The sequence below is a fragment of the Zootoca vivipara genome, chromosome 13, assembly GCF_963506605.1.
Source record: "Zootoca vivipara chromosome 13, rZooViv1.1, whole genome shotgun sequence".
NCBI lineage: Eukaryota > Metazoa > Chordata > Lepidosauria > Squamata > Lacertidae > Zootoca > Zootoca vivipara.
In genome coordinates this window covers 19,501,431-19,514,477 of record NC_083288.1, presented here as the reverse complement: position 1 = coordinate 19,514,477, position 13,047 = coordinate 19,501,431, and positions in this window count along the sequence as shown.

Sequence of the window (13,047 nt, the reverse complement as noted above, 5' to 3'; positions counted from 1 at the left end):
CTATCCATTCTTCTTTGGTGGGAACTTCCTCCATTTTTGTGTGTACAGAATCCTAGCCGCTGTTGTTACATACACAAACAACGCAATCTTCATTTTTGAAAACTTCTGTCCCTATAATCCCTAAAAGAAAGATTCCATGTTTTGTTTTGTTTTTGTTTGGTATAACCACTTTGAATATCTACAGTACTGTATACTGTCTCCCCCCTCCCCCACCTTTCAGAGGTCTTAATATGTGGAACGATGCAGCTTGCCTACCAAGAAATATAATTTTCCTGTGTCCTCCACAATCCCATTAATTATTTTCTGGTACCTCCACCCCCTTTGCTTGGAACAGCCCACCTGGCGGGGGTGGGGGAGAAAAAGGAGGTAAAGACAATTTGGATGAAGACCCAGGAGTCTGCATCGTTGCCTCTCTGTTGGTAAACTGTCAGCATAGAGCTCACAAACTTTTCTGCCCCCCTACTCTCTCAAGTTTTGGGCGGCAGGATCCACAGGGGCAGCAGAGGCCTCCAAGGAATGTATCACCCGCTGCCGCTGCTGCAGTCACAGAGGCCGAATCTTTATTTATTGAAATTGTGTACCGCCCTTCACCTGAAGATCACAGAGTGGTTCGCAGCATAACAATACAAAAGGAGAACACAAAATAAATACTAAAAACAAGAACAGAACAGAACCGATAACTACCCCTCCCTCCCCCAAAAACGTTATGAAAGATCTATTGCCTCTGCCCAATGCTGTAGTATTTTTCTGCTATTAGAGAAGAGCAACCAAACACACCTTATATCATCGTCAATCATTAAAGTTACTGGCAGCCTCCCACCATCTCTAAAGTTGCCACCAATACTGATGTGGGAAAGGGACCTCCCTTCCTTTTGGTTGGCAGAGGCCCCCTATTACTGCCAAGGAGGGGATGCAATGCAGAATCTTAATTGTAATGTTGTTGTTCCAACAGTAGGTGGCACTGTTTCCCATAACTTACCGGTAGTAATGACGTCTCTTGTATCCATCAGGTTATAATAATACAACTTGAATTCTAAGCAATATGCTTAGGGCAGCTTTCCAGAAGCTGGTGCTGTACAGATGTTTGGGAGCCCAACTCCCACCAGCCCTAGTCAGCCAGCACGGCCAATAGTCAGGGATGATGGGAGTTGTCATCCAAAACATCTGGAGGGCACAAGTTTGGGTACAGTCCAAGAACACAGAGGTGTTCATGGCAAAAGAACATGCTCCTGTCTCAGGTGATGTGCTGCAGGTGAAAAGGGCTTCCTTTAAGACAGGCCTGAATCCCAGATTTAGTTTTCAAAGTCAGGGCTCAGCAGCAATGGATTTTTTTTTTCAATGATCAAGCAGAAAAGGAGCTCTGAGCATGGACAGAATGCCACGGATCTGCCTGTCCAAATAGCCCACAAAGGAAGACACATTTCCTTCCCCTTTTGTTCAGCCTGGCTGTCTTCTTGGCTGTTTTCCCAGCTGACTGTGGCATCGAACCCCATTAAATTACTGTACTAACTAAGCAGAATCGGAGCAATAGCTCATTACTTCTTCTTCTTAATCTTCCATTAAAAATGTGAGGAAAAGGCACAAAATTGCCTTTCTTTCCTCCAATACATTGCTGAGCAAGCAACATTTCTAGGAGCAGAGGTATATTATTGAGCAGAGACAGAGGAATCTGCTGACAGTGCATCTCAGGAGGACATAATACACTCACCTACCCAGAATCAGAATGATTGATTGGGGGCTATCAATGGCGACTGCCTTTCTTTTCACTAGAGTGCTTAGTTTTTCAAAGGAGAGGTGTCTGGACTCCACTGTTGAACTACAGTGGTACCTTGGTTCCCAAACGCCAAAACCAGGAAGTAAGTGCTCCGGTTTTTGAACGTTTTTCGGAGATTGAATGTCAGATGCAGTTGTTGGCTATTGTTTCCAGGGCACCTGCACCAATCAGAAGCTGTGCCTTGGTTTTCGAACATTTCGGAAGTCAACCGGACTTCCGTTACGGATAAAGTTTGGCACTTTTGTTTGTGCTGTTAATTTTGCGTTTTTGTTTTTGAGGCTTTTTCAGTTCATTTGTTTTTATGACTGTGTGGAACCCAGTTCAGCTATTGCTTGCTTGCTTATGTGACTGCGGAAATGGATAAAAGCCCCCCCCCCCAAACAGTGTCTATCATCAGTGCAGGTAAGAAAAAACAATTAATTTTAATTTTTATCATCTACAGTACAGTCATACCACGGTTTAAGTACGCCTCGGTTTGAGTATTTTCAGTTTAAGTACTCCGTGGACCTGTCTGGAACGGATTAATCCACTTTCCATTACTTTCAGTTGGAAAGTTCGCTTCAGGTTAAGTACGCTTCAGGTTAAGTACGGACCTCCGGAACCAATTACACGCATACCTCGGGTTAAGTATGCTTCAGGTTGAGTACACTTCAAGTTTAAGTACTCCACGGACCGTCTGGAACAGATTAATCCACTTTCCATTACTTTCAATGGGAAAGTTCGCTTCAGGTTAAGTACGCTTCAGGCTAAGTACAGTGGTGCCTCGCTTAACGAATGCCCTGCTTAACTAAATTTCCACTTAACGAAAGGTTTTTTCTAGCGGAGCTTGCCTCGCTAGACAAATTCGTTTTACGAAAAATTTGTCTAGCGAATCACGGTTTCCCATAGGAATGCATTGAAATTCAATTAATGCGTTCCTATGGGCAAAAAAAAATTCCAAAAAATTCAATGCATTCCTATGGGATTCGCTAGCCGAATTTTTTGTTATAAGAAAAGACCCGTGGAACGAATTAAATTCGTCTAGCAAGGCACCACTGTACAGACTTCTGGAACCAATTGTGTTTGTAAACCGAGGTACCACTGTACTGTCTTATTTATTCTGTAGTACAGTACATTGATTATTGCTTTCATTTTATGGATCAATGGTCTCATTAGATAGTAAAATCCATGTTAAATTGCTGTTTTTAGGGGTCTTTTTTTAAAAGTCTGGAACGGATTAATCTGTTCTGCATTACTTTCTATGGGAAAGCGTGTGCCTTGGTTTTGGAACGCTTTGGTTTTGGAACGGACTTCCGGAACAGATGAAGTTTGAGAACCAAGGTTACCACTGTACACAGTTTCTATTGGGCATCCTGGCTGGGACTGACGGGTGTGGCTGGAGACCAACATCATTCATTTACTAATGAAAGAAAGGGGGGAAAATACAACCTCTCTCCCCCACCCACTGCAGACTCTTGCTTTTCTAACCATCTTACGGATCTGACTTTACATTAGCAGGGGTGGGTGGGGATAATCAGAGGAACACAGAATAAAAGAGTCACCCTTGGTGGCTTGGGAAAGCCTCATGTTTTTGGGGAAGGATGTTCATCACTACATGCAAGAAATATGCAGATTAGCTGGAGCTCTCTGCTTGGCATATGTTGCCCACCCAAGACATAAGCGAGAGACCTCCTCCATCCCATCTCGGCTCAGTCTTCTTGCATGCATTTCTCTCCAGTGGCCACTGGAAGGTGCTGTTGTCCTCACTCACTGATGTCTTTGTGGGTGAAAAAGATGACCCAAGTTTTCCTGAAGGTCTGGACTTAGCCTGTTGTCCGAGAAGGAAGAAAAGATAACCCATTAGTTCAGCGTATATCAAGTCCCTTCTACAGCTCCCCCCCCCCTTCACTGTAGCAAACTCAAGCACTGCTCTTTGGGTCGTGCCTTCAGTTTCATACCCCCAAGCATAGGGTCTTCATTAAGACAAAGGGCTGGTGATTTGCAAGGGAACAGCTTAGATCTTGACATCTATCAGGTATCAGATAAACTTAAGAGGGCTAGAAGGGAGGGAGGACGAGGCAAGGGGAGTGGGGAGTGGTTCCGGAGAACCAGCCGCTAATGGTGGGTTCTCCTTGCTCAATGGCACGCCGGCTGATTTACGAGCTCCTAAATGAATCACTTTTATTGCCGTCCCTTTGTCTTGCTGTCATGCATTTAACCCAAAACATCAGTCAGGGGCTGTGGAGGGTCTCGGCTTGCGTCAGGCATCTAAGGCTGGGCCCTTCCAGCACAAGCTATCTATTCCTGCAATGATGTCCGACCCTCCCATAACATAAGCCCCTTCCTTGTCTTTGCGGGCAACAGAATCACAAGGGGCAGATTTAGGTCTGCAGCAATGAAACCTAATTTCTCCCTGCCATCTTATACACTATATTAACACACACATTATTATTATTATTATTATTATTATTATTATTATTATTATTATTATAGGTTGGATGGCCATCTGTCATGGATGCATTCATTTAGATTCCTGCATTGTAAGGGCTTGGACTAGATGACCCTTGGGGGTATCTTCCAGCTTTATGATATCATTATCAGCATGAAAATTTCCCTGCATGTCCATCAGCTGATGTCACTGGATAATGACATCTAAAAGGTAAAGGGACCCCTGACCGTTAAGTCCAGTCGCGGACGACTCTGGGGTTGCGGCGCTCATCTCGCTTTCAGGCCGAGGGAGCCGGCGTTTGTCCACAGACAGCTTCCGGGTCATATGGCCAGCATGATGTGGCGAACCAGAGCAATGCACGGAAGCGCCGTTTACCTTCCCGCCGGAGTGGTACCTATTTATCTACTTGCACTTTGACGTGCTTTCGAACTGCTAGGTTGGCAGGAGCTGGGACCGAACAACAGGAGCTCAACCCGTCGCAGGGATTCGAACCGCCGACCTTCTGATCAGCAAGCCCTAGGCTCTGTGGTTTAGACCACAGCACCACCCATGTCAGGATTTAATTCTGCTGGGTGGTACTTTAAAGCCCTAAACCAGGCTTCCTCAACCTCAGCCCTCCAGATGTTTTGAGACTACAATTCCCATCATTCCTGACCTCTGGTCCTGCTAGTTAGGGATCATTGTAGGCGAAAAACATCTGGAGGGCTGAGGTTGAGGATGCCTGCCCTACACGGCCTTGGCCCAGTATACTTGAAGGAGCACCTCCACCCCCATCATCCAGCTCCGAGAGCCTTCTGGCAATTCCCTCACTGCGAGAAGCCAAGTTACAGGGAACCAGGCAGAGGGCCTTCTCAGTAGCAGCGCCCGCCCGGTAGAACACCATCCCGGCATATGTCAAGGCAATAAACAACTATCTGACTTTTAGAAGACATCTGACAGCAGCCCTGTTTAGGGGAGTTTTTAATGTCTGATGTTTTATTGTATTTATAATATTTTGTTCGAAGTTGCCCATACTGGCTGGGGAATAAATATTATTATTATTATTATTATTTGCCAGCATCTTCCCTGTGAGAAACATGCTGGTGAAGCAGAAACCAATGTCCCCACTGTGGAAGGACGGGTGGATCCAGAATTGGCCTCTACAGTCACTTACAGACTCATTGTTGAAACTGTGTTTGTGGAAGACAATCATACTCGGCTACGAGTGATCGCCAAAGAAGAAGATCTAAGCCATTAGTCAGAGTGACATTTCCCTACTTTGAGGACCTTAATAAAAGTTCCTTTGTTGGTGTTGAGTGGCAGCAGACCGACGAGGGGAGTATGAACGTCTGGGAGGACAACTGTGACTGATGGGTGGAGAAAACAAGATAAGAGTGCTGTGGGAGTGGAAATTAAACTAAATATAAAGTGAAAATGGGTTTTGGACCAGATTAGGAGGATCAGCAGGAAGAAGAGAAGAAACAAAGAAACGCGTGTTGTAAATAATGGGAAGTGTCTTTTTTTATATATGTATTTTTTCTTTTCTTTTTTTTCTTTTTTCTTTTTCTTTTTCTCCTTTTCTTTTTCTTTATTTGTGATAATATTGTTTGTGTATGTATATAATTTGAACATTCCTATTATTTTCGTGTATGTATATAATTTGAATATTCTTATTATTTTTGTGTTTTTTTTATCTTCCTTTGTTATGTATGTGTCTTTTAAAAACTTGAATAAAGATTATTTAAATTAAGAGTGCTGTGGGAGTGTTCAGGGAGGCAGGAGAGGATATATTGTTTATTAATATCCTTCCTAACTTGCGCTAGCAAGTTCCTTTACTTAGCAGAGTTTCACATTCCCCTTTTTAAACGCACAGCAGGTAGCTGTTTGCAGGCTTATGTAAGCCACTCACTATTAGGTTCCTGGTAAGTTCCCTTATAGGGACCCAGGTGGCGCTGTGGTTAAACCACTGAGCCTAGGGCTTGCTGATCAGAAGGTCGGCGGTTCGAATCCCTGTGACGGGGTGAGCTCCCGTTGCTTGGTCCCAGCTCCTGCCAACCTAGCAGTTCGAAAGCACATCAAAATGCAAGTAGATAAATAGGGACCACTACAGCGGGAAGGTAAATGACATTTCCATGCGCTGCTCTGGTTTGCCAGAAGCGGCTTTGTCATGCTGGCCACATGACCTGGAAGCTATACGCCGGCTCCCTCGGCCAATAATGCGAGATGAGCGTGCAACCCCAGAGTCGGTCACGACTGGACCTAATGGTCAGGGGTCCCTTTACCTTTACCTTAAGTTCCCTTATATCCCTCTTAAAAGACTAAACACACCACAATCTTGTGTAAAGTATATAAAAGAAGTTTACTCACACATTCAGTTCACGCTTGTATCCCTGAAGGCAGACTTAGTCACAAAGTATATACATGTGGAGCTATCCCATATGGGGATAATCCCAGTGTCCTTTGTTGGCTGGAAGCCAACAGAGCATCTCTAGCTAAAAAGCTGCTCCGACGATGGAGGAAGTCAAAAAGAGAAAGAGAGAGTGCAGTGTTCCTTGTCTCTTTTGTTACCTGGACAGGTAAGGTCAAGCCCACCTCTAGTCACATGCAAAGGAAGTATGTCCCAGCCAGGAGGAAACAGGAAGTTTTCGACTGGCTGGACCAAACATTCCCCCACATGTACACTCTAGGAAAACAAGGAATGTTGTACTTGACTGCTACTGTATCACATCTCACAAATATAAAGCAGTGATGAATTAACTGTGAACGGCAGTGAATCACAAAAGACCAAGACAAATCTCCATGAAATCACCCCCACCTCCACATTATGATCAGCCTGGTGAGTAGTTCTCCTTGCTACCACCCAAGAAATTCACAAATAGACGTGTGATCTTGGGGTGGGTGTGAGCGGGAGGGAGGTTGCCTGTTAACTTTTGTTTTCCTTACATGACACAAGGATTTGGGACATAAAATTCAGATGGCAGATTGGGAAAGGTTATGGAAAACAGACTTGAAATTTACAGCATGTTGTGCACTGAAAGAAAATTATATGAAAATGATGTACTGGTGGTGTTTGACCCCTACTAAGCTGGCAAAAATGTATATAAATAACCTGCTGGAAATGTAAAGACAAAGAAGGTATCTTTTATCATATGCTGTGGACTTGTAAGGTAATAAAAGCTTTCTGGGAGATGATATACAATGAAATAGAAAGAGAGAGTCTAAAATAACATCTGTTAAGAAACTAGAAGCTTTTCTATTAGGAATTTCAAGTACTGATATCTGAAAGGAGCAGAAAATACTTTTCATGTATGGAACAACAGCCGCCCGGATGCTACTAGCCCAGAGATGGAAATAAGACAAAGTCCCTACCAGAGAGGAGTGGCAAACAAAGCTGATGGACTATGCCAGGCACAGGCAAACTCGGCCCTCCAGATGTTTTGGGACTACAACTCCCATCGTCCCTGACTACTGGTCCTGTTAGCTAGTGATGATGGGAGTTGTAGTCCCAAAACATATGGAGGTCCGAGTTTGCCTATGTCTGGACTACGCCGAGATGGCGTCATCATCATCCCATCATCCCTAGCTAACAGGACCAGTGGTCAGGGATGATGGGAATTGTAGTCCCAAAACAGCTGGAGGGCCAAGTTTGGCCATGCCTGGGCTAGATGATCCTTCAACTCTACGATTCTCCTTTTCTTATCTTTTCTACACCTTTCCCCTTCTTTTCTCCTCTCTTCTTCTGGTTACCGGTACTGTATTTAAAATGCATGCTGTATCTTGCTTTTATGGGCTTCATATGACTATTACTCTCTGATGGCGTGTTGCCATCTTTGCCTTTTTACGATGTATTAATCTTCCGGCACACACATCGGGAAGAATGCTGAATAGATGGGTTGTCTGGAAGTGCCCCAAGATTTGCCTCTCTGTAAAGAAAGGAATGTGGCTGGTGATGGCACAAAATTAGGTGGGCATCCTATTTCCAAAGGAGAATCAGAATGGTGTAATGGTTAGAGCAGGGGGTAGTCAACCTTTTTATACCTTTGTTGTTGCTGCTTAGTTGTTTAGTCGTGTCCGACTCTTCGTGACCCCATGGACCAGAGCACGCCAGGCACTCCTGTCTTCCACTGCCTCCCGCAATTTGATCAGACTCATGTTTGTAGCTTCGAGAACACTGTCCAACCATCTTGTCCTCTGTTGTCCCCTTCTCCTAGTGCCCTCAATCTTTTCTAACATCAGGGTCTTTTCCAGGGAGTCTTCTATTCTCATGAGGTGGCGAAAGTGTTGGAGCCTCAGCTTCACGATCTGTCCTTCCAGTGAGCACTCAGGGCTGATTTCCTTAAGAATGGATAGGTTTGATCTTCTTGCAGTCCATGGGACTCTCAAGAGTCTCCTCCAGCACCATAACTCAAGAGTCTCCTCCAGCACCATAATTCAAAAGCATCAATTCTTCTATGGTAATTTCTGGACCTAACGCTCTATGGTACAGTGGCACCTTGTCTAGCGTCCTCCTTGTTGAGCGCCCATTCTGTCGAACGCCCGCGGCAAACCCAGAAGTACCGGAACGGGTTACTTCCGGGTTTGCCGCTCGCGCATGCGCAGAAGCGCAAACAGCGTCCTTTTCGGCCAGCGACTGGGGCTCCGGAACGGATCTGTCGCAAAATGAGGTACTACTGTATTGGAACCTCAGCTTCAGGACCTGTCCTTCCAGTGAGCACTCAGGGCTGATTTCCTTAAGAATGGATAGTGTCAGGGTTGTTATGACTACTCCTGAGTAACGACCTTCCACATGCTTGTCTTTCAAAAGTCTTTATTAGTGCACATTATTTACAGTGTAACAAGCTGCTGGTTTCATTCCGAATGTAACAGTGTAACAAGCTGCTGGTTTCATTCCTCATTCCGAATCAGAATCTGGCACTGCCCCTTTTCGCGACTTTGACCAACATAAAAGCCTTGGGACAGTGAATCTCCTCCCCTTTCTCCTCCTTCTCAATACCAGTGTCGGGGGGGAGGGTCTACGGTCTGCCTTCTGCCTGTCCACCCTTCCCGCCTCTCTTCCTGCCTGTGGAGCAGGGGCTCTCCAATGCTGCCAGAGCCCTGGCACTCCTTCTCCGTCTCTTGACTCACCCCTTCAGACCCCACGCTTTCATGACTGCTTGGAGACGGGCTGCTTCTGATGGGGGGGGGGTTCTCTGTAATCCCTCCCCCTTACAGATAGGTTTGATCTTCTTGCAGTCCATGGGACTCTCAAGAGTCTCCATAATTCAAAAGCATACCTACCGCCCACTAATGCATCTTTCTTGATGGTAAAATTTCCTTAGCGCCTACCAGTGCTCGATGGAAGGAGGATTCAGCTCGTGCCATAGAACCCCCTACCGCCCACCTAAAATCCTGAAATGCCCACTAGTGGGCGATAGGGACCAGGTTGGCCACCCCTGGGTTAGCGTGATGGACTGGGAAGAAGACATGTGTTCAAATCCCCACTTGGCCATAAAGCCTCGGGCCAATCACTTTCTCTGATCCTGACCTATGTTGTGAGGATAAAATGGGGTTTGTGAGAGAGAATCACACATGGCGCTTGGCGCTCCTTGGAGGAAAGCTGAAGAAAGAGAAATATCAACAGCAATAATATTGAGGTGAATGTTGCAGTGGATCAGATGAAGATGAAAGAATAAGCCACGCCTTACTGTTTTGTAACTTCCATCAAGATCTCAGGAAAGAATTAATTAATCCATCAATCAATCAATCACTTTGTATCCTGCAAGATCATCTGAATATTATCTCTCTCCTTCTCTGATACAGATAAGAGCAGAGTCACAGAAACCATAGCTAAACTCCTGTTTCGAGCAATTAAGATACAAGTAAAAATGGCACCCAAACAAATGCAATTAAGTGATCTTATCTGTTAATAGAGATCTTTGATCATTCTGCACCCTAGTTTTGCATGTTAACTTGAGCTGTAAGTTTTATTGTGAGGTCTCCTGACAGGATCAGTAGATTGACTGACTGACTGGTGGCACAAAGGGAACCAGTGGTTGCCAAGGTCCTTAAAATGTTAATTTTGCTGCAAAGTTTGGCATGAACGTTAGATTTTATCAGCGCTAACCTATCTTCTGAGAATAAATTCTTCTTAACACGCACGCCCACAGCTGCACAGCTGCAATTCTGTGCAAACTTACCTGAGAATAAGCTCCACTGAACACAAATGGGACTTAATTCCAAGTAAACATTGGACTGGGCTGCTTATATTAGTTTCCTGCATGATACCTTACTGAGTTCTACAAACCAAACCCCAAATGTTGTGGAATTATATTAAAAATTCAGTCAAATATATATATATATATATGAAACCCATGCAATGCCTACCATTTTCCCCATTCCAAAAGTAGGAAATGCAAAACGACCTAGCCAAGCTAGATGCCCGGGGTATAAATAATAAAATTATTATTATTGTTTTTTATTGAGAGTCATTGGCAATGGAAGAGAACTGTCATCCCTCCTTGCCCTGAAGTTTGAACCGAGACTGGGGGTTTGGAAGGTTGCCAGGGCAACTGGGTGTGAGGTGACAGGATAAGAGAGGTTTGGGGTTTTTTTAGCAAGGTGTTCTGGGAAGAAGAAGAAGAGAGACCGGGATCCATCTTGGGCAGGCTGGCTGAAGGCTGGCTGCACTGCTGTGAGTGGCAAGTCCCTCTTGAAATGACCATGCTGTAAGATCTGGACTCTCTCCATGCAAACTGAAGGTGATAATAATAATAATAATAATAATAATAATAATAATAATAATAATAATAATAATTTATTTATTTATACCCCGCCCATCTGGCTGGGTTTCCCCAGCCACTCTGGGCGGCTTCCAACAAAAATATTAAAATACACTAATTTCTTAAAGATTAAAAGCTTCCCTAAACAGGGCTGCCTTCAGATGTCCTCTAAAAGTCTGGTAGTTGTTTTTCTTTCTGACATCTGTTGGGAGGGCGTTCCACAGGGCGGGTGCCACTACCGAGAAGGCCCTCTGCCTGGTTCCCTGTAACTTGGCTTCTCGCAGCGAGGGAACCGCCAGAAGGCCCTCGGCACTGGACCTCAGTGTCCGGTCAGAGCGATGGAGGTGGAGACACTCCTTCAGGTAAACAGGTGACTGAACCCTATTTCCTAAAGCTACGGCAGTCTCTGCTGTGTCTCAATTTTCCAAAGGAGCACAGACCCTGGGTGAGTGCTTGGCAATCCTCTGGAATCTTGCAGAGAGTGGGGGGATGGAGCACGACTGTGGCAACAATATGCTTCGTTTTAAATCCTGGAACTGTTTATACTGCAAATGTTCCAGGATTTGCTTGCTTGGCCCTAGTTTTCCTGTGCTAGAGTGGAAGAGTAACATTGGGGGGACTAATAAGGCAGAACGAGGAGCGGACAGCCCACTATAAACCCAGCACTAATGCACTATTATGGCATCAATGACATGTTGCAGAACACACCCTGCAAAAATCTGCAGGGGCTTCAGAGACGTGCCAAAGTTATCAATGTTCCAAGACCCCTTGCTTGAATCTGGTTCTGATAAGCACCTCTCCGACCAGCCGTATGACCGATGAGATGTATGACCTGTTGTTGTTTTTTGACATTGCAGGGAAGTGTTTTCGGTGGGGAGGAGGAATAAATAGCAGCCTCTTATTTACAAACAGCGAGAGAGGCGGTGGGTGGCCTCGAAAGCAGCTGGAACAAATGTGCGTGTACCGTATCTAGACAAAGCTGCTCAGATGTAGAGGATCTCCAACTGCTGAGCTGAAAATTCAAGAAATGACCTCCTGGTTCCACTCGGTGTGAAACTCCCCGCGCACCAAGGACAAGTTCACAGCTGATCTTCACTTCTGGCACCAAGCATGTTCCTGTTTTGTTAAAATGAAAAGGGGAGCGGGGGAAACAGCCTGCACACCCAAGTCCCTCACTGCACTGTAGACCAGCTGTATGGAACAGATGTACGGCAGCGTGGTTGGAATTGAGTTTTGCATTTCTGGCAAATCCTTTCCCCGCATTCACAAAAGATCTTTTATGTCTTGACAGCTCTGGGAAGCAGAAACTTTAGAGGAGAAAGGAAGAGAGGGGGGAAGGTGTTTACAGGTGCGCGGGATTGTTCTAGTGTCTCACCCCCCCCGGGACAGAGGAAGGGAAGGAGAGCCTGACGTCACAGGCGGAGGTTCCACAAAAGTTTCTAATAAGCCATTCGCCGGAAGAAGGGGGGGAAGGGAAGCAGTGAGGGGATCGAGGATCCTCTGGGGATCCCTGGATGGAAGAAAAGGAAAGGAAGCCGAGAGGTGTGTGTATGTGCCGGAGCTCGTTCTCATAAAAGAGAAGCTACAAATCGCGGGGGACTCCAGATTGGCTTCTTTTGGAGGTTGAAGGTTGGAACGGACCGGCCCTTGGGACCGGCTAAAGCCATGTGGAGCTGAGCTCATCCGAATAAAGGACACTTGGAGGGGGAGGACGGCGGAAGAGAAGCCTGCAGGACGGAAATGGGGTGGGAGATAGTAACAGAGCATCACGAGAGATTTGAGCACAAAGGGACCAAACACCAACTCATGAAGATACCTAAAAGATTGTACCGTAACCCCTTATATACCCGGTTGATCATTGTGCTCCAACATTTCATCAGGGCATCTGTTCCATATGATGTAGGAATGGGACCTTTCATGTGTGGCATCTATACTTTGGACCGCCCTCCCTTTGAATATTAGCCAGGCTCCGTCTCTGTTGTCTTTTCGGCAACTATCGAAACAGCTATCGAAAACTTTCTTTTTTTCAGCAAGCCTTTAAAGGGGAGACCTTTATCCCAGTCTCTGTCTGTCTTTGATCTGGACTTGATTTTTTAAATATGAAAAAA